We start from the raw sequence: 8,767 nt of genomic DNA on the forward strand, positions 1-8,767 counted from the left end.
TTCATTTAGTTCCATTAAGAGTTAGTTTGTAATGGCCTAAAGGTCTCGTGATACAAGGAGATCCAGGTAGGTGAATGCAATGGTCTCCATTAATCTCTTGTTTGTTCGTAGCGTGACTAGCATTACTATGTATCATCCCAGAAGAGGCCTCAAGAAACTGCCATAATTCAAATATACCTTAATATCAATATTGCAAAGTACTCCTGAGTACAGTAAGCCATTATTTCAAGCTTTTTGTTGTAAGATCTACCTATCTATCTCAACACAAAGTTCTTTTGAGGATAATAGAGGACACATTTTCTTCTTTTATTCTTTTCTTTCTTTCTTTCCACTTTGCTTTCACTCTTTCTCTTTCTTTTTCTCTTTCTTTTTTCCTTCCTTCCCTTGTTCCTTCCTTCCTCTTCCTTCCTTCCCTCCCTCCCTCATCCCTTCCTTTCTTCCTTTCTTGTCAGAACTGTTCCTTCCCATCTCTCTTCTAAAGATACTTCATTCTTTCCACCTTAAACTCCTAAATGAAAAATGCATCTGAAGCATCTATTTCTCAAAGTTACCCTATCTAATCAGGGACCGTAAATAAAACCATGTGAACCAGGTGAACAGTCATACATAAGGAATAACTTAAAGCAAATAATCATAGTGTTCAAATTACAGATAATTCATAGGGTACAGTTTGTTCACAAAAATAATTCAGCAGACAATTACAAATAACGAGCTAATTTGGGAAATCATAATTAGCTGATATGTGTAGAGCTGAATCTGCTAGATGAATTGTTATGAAGTGTTCAACCAGCTCTACTATTTACTTCGTGAAGTAACTAAATCCAAAGGTCAAAGTGCAAACCACTGCAGAATGAAAGTATTTACATATTATCTATGTTTGAAGCACACAATAAAAGCTGCAGACAGTGCACAGCTAAAAAGGTATGTTAATCACCCTGGAAATCATAATGCAAAATTAGCATGCAATAGATGTAAAATGGCAAACAGATAAATGCAGACATGTGATCAAACTGGGCCAGAAAAGTCCAGGTCATCATCCTACCTTCCCACTGATATCATTTATCTTATGAGTAGGGGAATGGACTGATATTATTACTCTTGTTGCGGGGCATAGACCAGAATTTCAAACTCATTTCACTTACATGCGCTCACAAACTTCCTAATTTCTATCCTGTAGAGATGGGACTGAGATTACAAAGTTCATAATAGAATTTGATGCTGTGTGAGGTGTTTGGAGTTGATTATGCAAAAATCTGTGAGTTGTTCTCTTGAAATTTTAGCGCAAATTAGCAAAATGTGAATAAAATTGCATTTATCAGTAATTTCATTATAGTTTTGGTGCTTCCTGAAGACAAAGGAGGAAACAGAAGAAAAACACATAAGTCAGAAGGAACTCACGTACAACCCTTTACTCTAGGCTAACATCCATTTGCTGTGTTCTGGGCACTTCTTTTGAACAAACTCATTTTGAGTCTGAACTATGGGCTTTCAAAGTACACTTTATAAGTGAAAATTCAGTTCTGACCTAGATTTGGCCATGTTTTAGACCAGGGGATATTTATTAGACAGCTTTGTGGTACTAAACATGTTTACACTGTTAAACAGCTTTAAAGAAGGAAGTTCTCATGAACAGTATTTTCTCTCAATTTCACAGTCCCTGCTACAGACTCTATATATTTCCTTGCAGAAAAATATTGTTAAGGCAATACTGAAGAAAGCAGGTTAAAATGAACATAACACTATTCTGGTAAAGTCAGTAAATTATAGCCCTTTTTGCTCCCTGTTTCCTCTTGTATTGGTTCCCCCTTTTTTGGATCAGAGCAAGTCCAAACAAATAAAGCTGAGTGTGGATTTAGGAGGCCATTTGGAATCTGTCCCTTTTAATAGAGTTATTCTAACCATACCAGAATGTTATGTAGTTTTGTGTTCTGTCTCTTTTTAAATGTTGGCCATCACTTTAGTCTGAGTGCTCTGCTGCATGAACCTGATATGCAAGCTGCAGAAGTGTACCAAATTTAGTCTTGACCAAACAAGTGAATTTCCTAAGCATCCCATATCCTGAGTATTTCTAAGCAAACCATATTCTCTACTAAGTCATATGGCACTGGAATGCTCAGTAGAAATTCAGACAGTAGAAAAATCCTGGGTGAGGCTGCATGAAGCTACAAACACCATTTAAAAATGAAAGATATCTCGTCATTCTGACCAGAAAGTCTCCACAAACCACTAATAAATGTACTCCAGACCACAGTGGGGGAATGGCTGAGATAGACAAATCATTTAATAACTAGAACATGTTCTTCATTCACAGTACTTTCTTTAAAGGGGAATGAAAGAAGGACACACAGTCTTTGACAAAGCATTTCCTTTAGGCAATACAATCCTTACTTTTAATTTATAATCCAGTTTACTCGGCCAAAACAATTTTTCCTTTTCATTTCGCTGCTATGAACTTTGCTGGGAGCCAGCTGGTCACCACTTTCTATCCTAGAGGTAGCTGCTCTGTATTGTTGTGAAGTGCTTAGGGATTTACAAGATGGAAGACACTATAAATGTAAGAAATTGTGGAGCTTGTTAAAGCTATTATGAAACTTCCATTTTACATTAGTCAGATCTTTTCACAACCACTTTATCACTGAGGTCACCAAAATATCATCCGTCCTTTCAACCATCATCAGATTCATTTAAATGACATTATCCAGTCCCAAAATCTTGCACAATTTGGATGAACTGCATCCAGTTCATCCCTGTTTTTGCAAAAACAGAACAGGCTCACAGTTTGCATACTTTACAGTAACCTGAGTTTGAACTATTCCTTTACCAAAATCTTCATTGTACCTATCTGTATTCCAAATCTCTACTTCTGTGCAGTTCTTGAATGTGAAAAATTATGAATGAAAAGATATCATTTACAGCTCAGAATATCATAGATAGAAACAATCATTAGAGCATAGGCATGTATACAAAATCATCAGCCTAGGTTAGTCCAAATGGTCCAGCGAGAAGACAAAGAAGTAACTAATTCATTGTGTGAGCAGCCTGGTCATTAACAACTCTACAGAAAGAGATGGCAGCTTAACTAAAACATTATTGTTGAAGTGAAAAAGAAAAAAAAAACCCACAATTATGACATTCAATTATTCTATTAAGTGAAATTAACTATTCTTCTTGTTCTTTGAAAAGACCAAGATAAAGCACAGGATCCAAATAATTAGGTCAGCAGCAATGAATTCTGAAGAAAAGCTGTCTAGACTTCTATTTTCGTTTTCAAATTTGAGCGGTTGGGTTTTGTGTGCCTGTATGTGTTTGCTCCTTTGAATTCTCAGGGTGGTCACGTTAATAAGTTTGCCCCGGCAGGTAGAGTGAAGTCTGGATCAAGGTGTGGCATTCCCGCTTTGATGTCGGCTGTCACGCTCGGCTGCCTCTGGATCTCTTTGGCTGCCATCAAGTCTGTTGTCGTGGGAGACCAGGTAAACTAGAGCTGTTCCGCTATTTGGCACAAGTCAAAGGGGAGTTAGGTCAGATATCTTTTATGCTGTGAGGTATTCTGATCCTCACCAGGTAAAAATACAAAAAGAACACAGCTCGTAACAAACTTCTAAATAAAAAGGCATTGATTCACACTGTGTTTTTAATAGAGACTATGGTATGTTAGTGCAATAGCAGTTATTGAGGTTTGTAAAAGGTCTTGTAAAGGGGATCTATACAATAGAAAGGAAATGATGAACCAAGATAAATAGTGAGTTGGCATTCATTTAGAGAATCAGAACACAATTCACAGAAAGCTTGAGGGTGTTGAATAAGGTTTTCTTCAACTGTGAATTTGCTGGACATTTAGCAAAAGGAAGCAGAACACTTACAAAGCAAGGTTTTCCCCACCTTTCATATTCTTACAAACACTAGTAACTAATAGCAGCAGTTTGCAAAGCCAGATGCAAATGGAGTAAGAAATTTAACAGGGAGAAACCAATAGATTCAAGAATCCAAGCTTTTTCTTGGACACAGGGAGGTCTCTTTCTAAAGGGTACTCAGCAGGTACACTCTATTATTTATTAGTATGACTAATGTGAGGAACTCCCATGGTTCACACAGGGAAGTTCTTCCCTGCTTAACTTACATTCTGTAGTATAAAACCTTTCATTCATGTTGTCCTCAAATGTCCAAAATGTTTTCCAAAATGTTTCAAAATGTTTTGAAAAGGAAGGTATAAGCAAAGTAAGTGGACTGTTCGTAGAAGCTGAATCATCACACTATATGGCTGAAATGATGCTATGACATAAACTGCTCCTGGTAGCACAAAACACTGAAAATGAAATGAAAAGAAAAGAAAAGAAAAGAAAAGAAAAGAAAAGAAAAGAAAAGAAAAGAAAAGAAAAGAAAAGAAAAGAAAAGAAAAGAAAAAAGAAAAGAAAAGAGAAGAGAAGAGAAGAGAAGAGAAAAGAAAAGAAAAAGGTTCTGTTTTATCAAAGACTCTATATGCTGATCTTTTTTTCACTTTTTACGCAGGCTGGTAAATGCTCTCAAACCTATGGAAATTTTGGAGTAAGAATTGATTGAATATGGGACCTCTGAATTTGGCTCATTTTGTATTAAACAAGAGTATGAAAATGAAAAATAGGTATTAGCCTCAAGTTTTTCTAAAATCTAATACCAGAACAGTGCTCATGCATTTATTCTTGTCCTTTACAGTTGCCATCCTGAAAGAAAGATACAGCTGAGGTCAAAAACAACCGTTCAAGGCCACCTTAAACTGAAGTTCACAGAATCACAGAGTGGTTAAGGTTGAAAGGGCCCTCTAGAGATCATCTAGTCCAGCCCCACTGCTCAAGCAGGGTCACCTACAACAGGTTGCCCAGGACCTTGTTCAAACAGCTTTCAAAAAAAAAAGATTTAAAAGACGGCACGTTAGTACGATGTCAATAACTTCTAAGGATCTGTGGAGAATATGAACAACCACATACAATCCGAACAAGCTGAACTAGTGGAAATCATCTTGCTGCATGGGTTTCTTGACAGCATAACGAACAATACCCCTGTCATCACAATAAACCCTACAACTTGAAAATAAGGCTGAAAACACTGCAAACACCAGTGGATTTATGAATAACTTCTGAGGCTAAACATGGTAAGCTATGGAACTGATCCACTGCCTAACCACAAAGTCCTGCTCATGGAGACTCCCTCATTTCACTGTTGCTTCACATGCCTTCCTGCGGACCCTATAGTTTTGTGCTCTCCTACTCCCTGGCCCATGTAGCCTGAACTTGCATTTACTGATTAGTAAATGGGACTGGCCTAGGACAAGGTCACTGGGCCAGAGAAGGTCTGTGCACCAGCTAGTGCAGCCCTGAAATGGTGCAGCAAACGCTGGGTTTCCAGACCTCAGAGAGGTACCAATAAATACATAAATAAATGAATGAATAAAAAGGAGAGAGAGTTCAATTTCTCAAGAACTACAAAGAAGATATCTGGAAAAAAAATACTGCTTCATCAGGTAACAGTCTTAAAACACACTCTTCCAAATAAAATTAACACTCAAAGGTTTAGACAATCCATGTGTAACATTATGGAAAGAGAATAAGACAGACCATTGACTTAGGAACTGTCTGTCCAACAGCAGAAGCTTGTGGGAAATGATCCCAAACTTCAACGTGTGATGAAAAGACATTATAGAGCTTCCTACATCAATGCAGCACTAGTTTAGTCATTTGTTATTTGATGCATATTTGGGGTAAACTACCAGGAGCTCTTAGGCCAGGTTCAGCCACGAGATCTATGGAGTTTTTGCTGTGGTCAGCTCAGTTCCTGGAGTACATAAGTAATCTTATTTTTACTTCTCTTTATTTTTTCCCCTTGTGGGCTCTAAGTGCTCATTATTTTATCAATGTTAACGATGGAACATATGAGTAAAATTTCCACAGGCATCTAAATGACTTTAGGACAATAAATCCCATTGGCTTTGGATTCTAAGTCAATTAGATGCATTTGAAAATTTTACCTTTTATCTGCATGCTTCACTATTCAGATTTATTAACCAATCATTTAGGAAGGAAGGGGCCAGAGCAAAAGGATCCCCAAAGTGTAAAATTTACAACACTGCTATCTATCCTTACCAATTGCTCAAGTTTAATTCTCTAATTTAATTCATTAATTAAAGAATATGCTAATAGACTGAAAAACTCAGGCAAAGGTTTCTCTCTGAGCCTTCTCCATCTTGAGAACCCAATTCCTAACAAAATACACACATCAAGCATGAAAGCATTGCAATTCTTTTCAGATCATAGCTTCTGTTGGTACAGGAGGACTCTTCCCTGTTGAATATACTGTTGAACAAACATACAAAACTTCCCTAAGAAATTGAATTTTCAGAGTTTACGTTTCTCATCAGTTCTCTGGCCCGTTGCATTCCATTGTCAGCAAGTTCATTCCAAATATTCCATCCTGGGTTATTTTTCTCTCTTTTAATGTCACTCATTTTATTTGATCTCTATGTCCTAGTCCTACCTTAAATAATTCCTCTCTATTTTTGCAAAGATTGAGCCAAATGGAGAAAACGGCTAAAGGACTTAGAAAACCATCTCTACTGATTGAAATGTTTGTGTTTCACTGTAATTCCTTTTTTCCATACTGCTGACATCTCTGCAGGTAGCTTTCTTGCCTCTGGGCAACAGGGTCATAGGTTCATGCTACAGCAAAGCGGGAAAGGCTGGAGAACTTCCTTTCCTCTTGGCCCAACACTGCATGTGTGCTATGCACTATATTTCTCTACTGTTCCCATCTGCTACATAAACATTTAATAGCCCACAACTGTGTTGAAAAGCTGATAAATTCTGACACATTGGCCCATTTTCTCACTTAAGCCTACAGTACGAAATAGTATATGGCCTTCTCAGCAGGAGAACATATTTAGGTCTCATCCTTATTTCTCAATGTATTTTCAATATAAACTCTTTCAGATTCAGGGTTGAACATCTTACAGCAACTATGGACCTCACACTCATGATAAAAAAGAAATCAAAACCCCCAAACAGCATTGGGATTATTGGTCTGTGAACATTTCTGTCTATTTACAGTAGATCAGAATTAGTAAGAGAGAGAGAATGGAGGTTTTATAACATCAATTTAACATTAATTACCTAAATCTCTTTGAGGACATGTAACAAAAAGCCCCCGACATTTGTGTCACAAAGATTATTATAACATATTGCCAAGTCATAGCATCGCTGCACTGGTAGATAGAATTCAAATTCTAATCCAGGCTAAAGATGCTACAGCTGTCACCCTTGCCCAGCAAAGCCCTCTTAGGTTCAAAAGTTAGCCGTCCTCCTGCCTGCCTGCACCAGATCGGTTCGTGATCCCTAGAGATTACTAATCCCGACTTCTCTGCACACAGTTGACAGGAAGAATAAAGCTATTGTGCCTTCCTAATAATTCAGGCTAATCACATATTTATAAAAGAAAACTAGGAACAAGTGATTAACTCCTTCCAATTCAACTACTGATAGTATAGAGTTAATACGGAGGCAGCTGGAATAGCTTTAAAATGTGTTTAAATTTTAATGCAGTTATAAAATTATAAATGTTTAAATAACTAAGTTTTGGATTAGCTTAGTTGCCCAATATTGCTCACAACTGTCACCAAAGAAACATGGAAACGCAACAGAGGTTTTTATTTTGGACATATGTATTTAACCTGAAATCACAGATATAATTCATGGCAAGTCCAGTTCAGGTGTTCACCCCTTCTGAAGGAAAAGGATGCAGTAACCATTTGAAATAGATAATTCGTATATCCAGGATATGACTGGAATCAGTACAATATAGGACAGATTTTCATTCTTATCTTAAATGTATTGAAATGCTGAGATTCCTAGGGTAATTCTAGACCCCAGTGTGTGAGGGGTCCAAAGAGATGCTACTCTTTAGTGTTTACTAGCAGTTTGGTATTGAAAGAGTACCAGTAGACTTCAAAAAGGACAAAGTAGAAAAGCCTCAGAAAAGCAGAACCCAATCAGTTGTCCCAGCACATCATGGGTTTAGGCAGGAGCTGTTCCTCTACCCTTATATTCTTGGTATTTCCTGGGTCTCCCACGGAAACTGTTGACTCACTCCTGACTTTCTCAAGTTCCCAATCTAGGAGAGGCTGAGCAGTGCTTGGTGTCATCGGTATGTAACAAAGTCACAGGCACACAGCACCGTTCAAGAAAAAAAAGCATAGTATATCAGCAATTGGGGCCCATGGCACATAAGGTCTTCTAGGAACAGAGCAGGAAATGGTATATTTAAAGAAAGCAATATGCTGGAAGAAAATGAATTACTGAATCCACCCTCATATTGTCCTGTCCCCAACAGCAAGCCATTTAAAACAGTGTCTTCTCTGCAGTAACACTTTTAAAAATAAAGTGATATGCATATTTTTGTTGTTGAAAATCTTTACTTTTATCAGGCACCAGACACCATGAATATTGTCAAAAACTAGTAACTTTTGGATTCTTCTCCATATACAGACAATCTGTTCAGGCATTCAGAAAAGGAATGGCGAAAACTTTACTAATGCTTTGAATATTAGCCTTTAAGCTCTGTCTAAAATAGAATGAAAACATAATATTTGTATGGAGATGCAGCTACCTTTCAGATACTTCCTTCCCTTGGTCCCAACTATATATTTACTTCTATCTCAAAACTGTTTGTTATTTAGGAGAGGGAAAAAGTGAGACAGACTAACAAAACAGGATGAACGTCAGAATACCAAAGAGCCCAGTCCTCT

At 37.4% G+C, this 8,767-nt stretch overlaps 1 long non-coding RNA gene across 2 annotated transcripts in view; it reads right to left on the reverse strand.

Moving 5' to 3' along the window:
• LOC104144442 (uncharacterized) overlaps positions 1–8,767 on the reverse strand; it is a 60,502-nt gene that overhangs the window by 12,204 nt on the left and 39,531 nt on the right. The window lies entirely within an intron of this gene.

This window comes from Struthio camelus, chromosome 5, assembly GCF_040807025.1.
Source record: "Struthio camelus isolate bStrCam1 chromosome 5, bStrCam1.hap1, whole genome shotgun sequence".
Classification (NCBI taxonomy): Eukaryota; Metazoa; Chordata; class Aves; order Struthioniformes; family Struthionidae; genus Struthio; species Struthio camelus.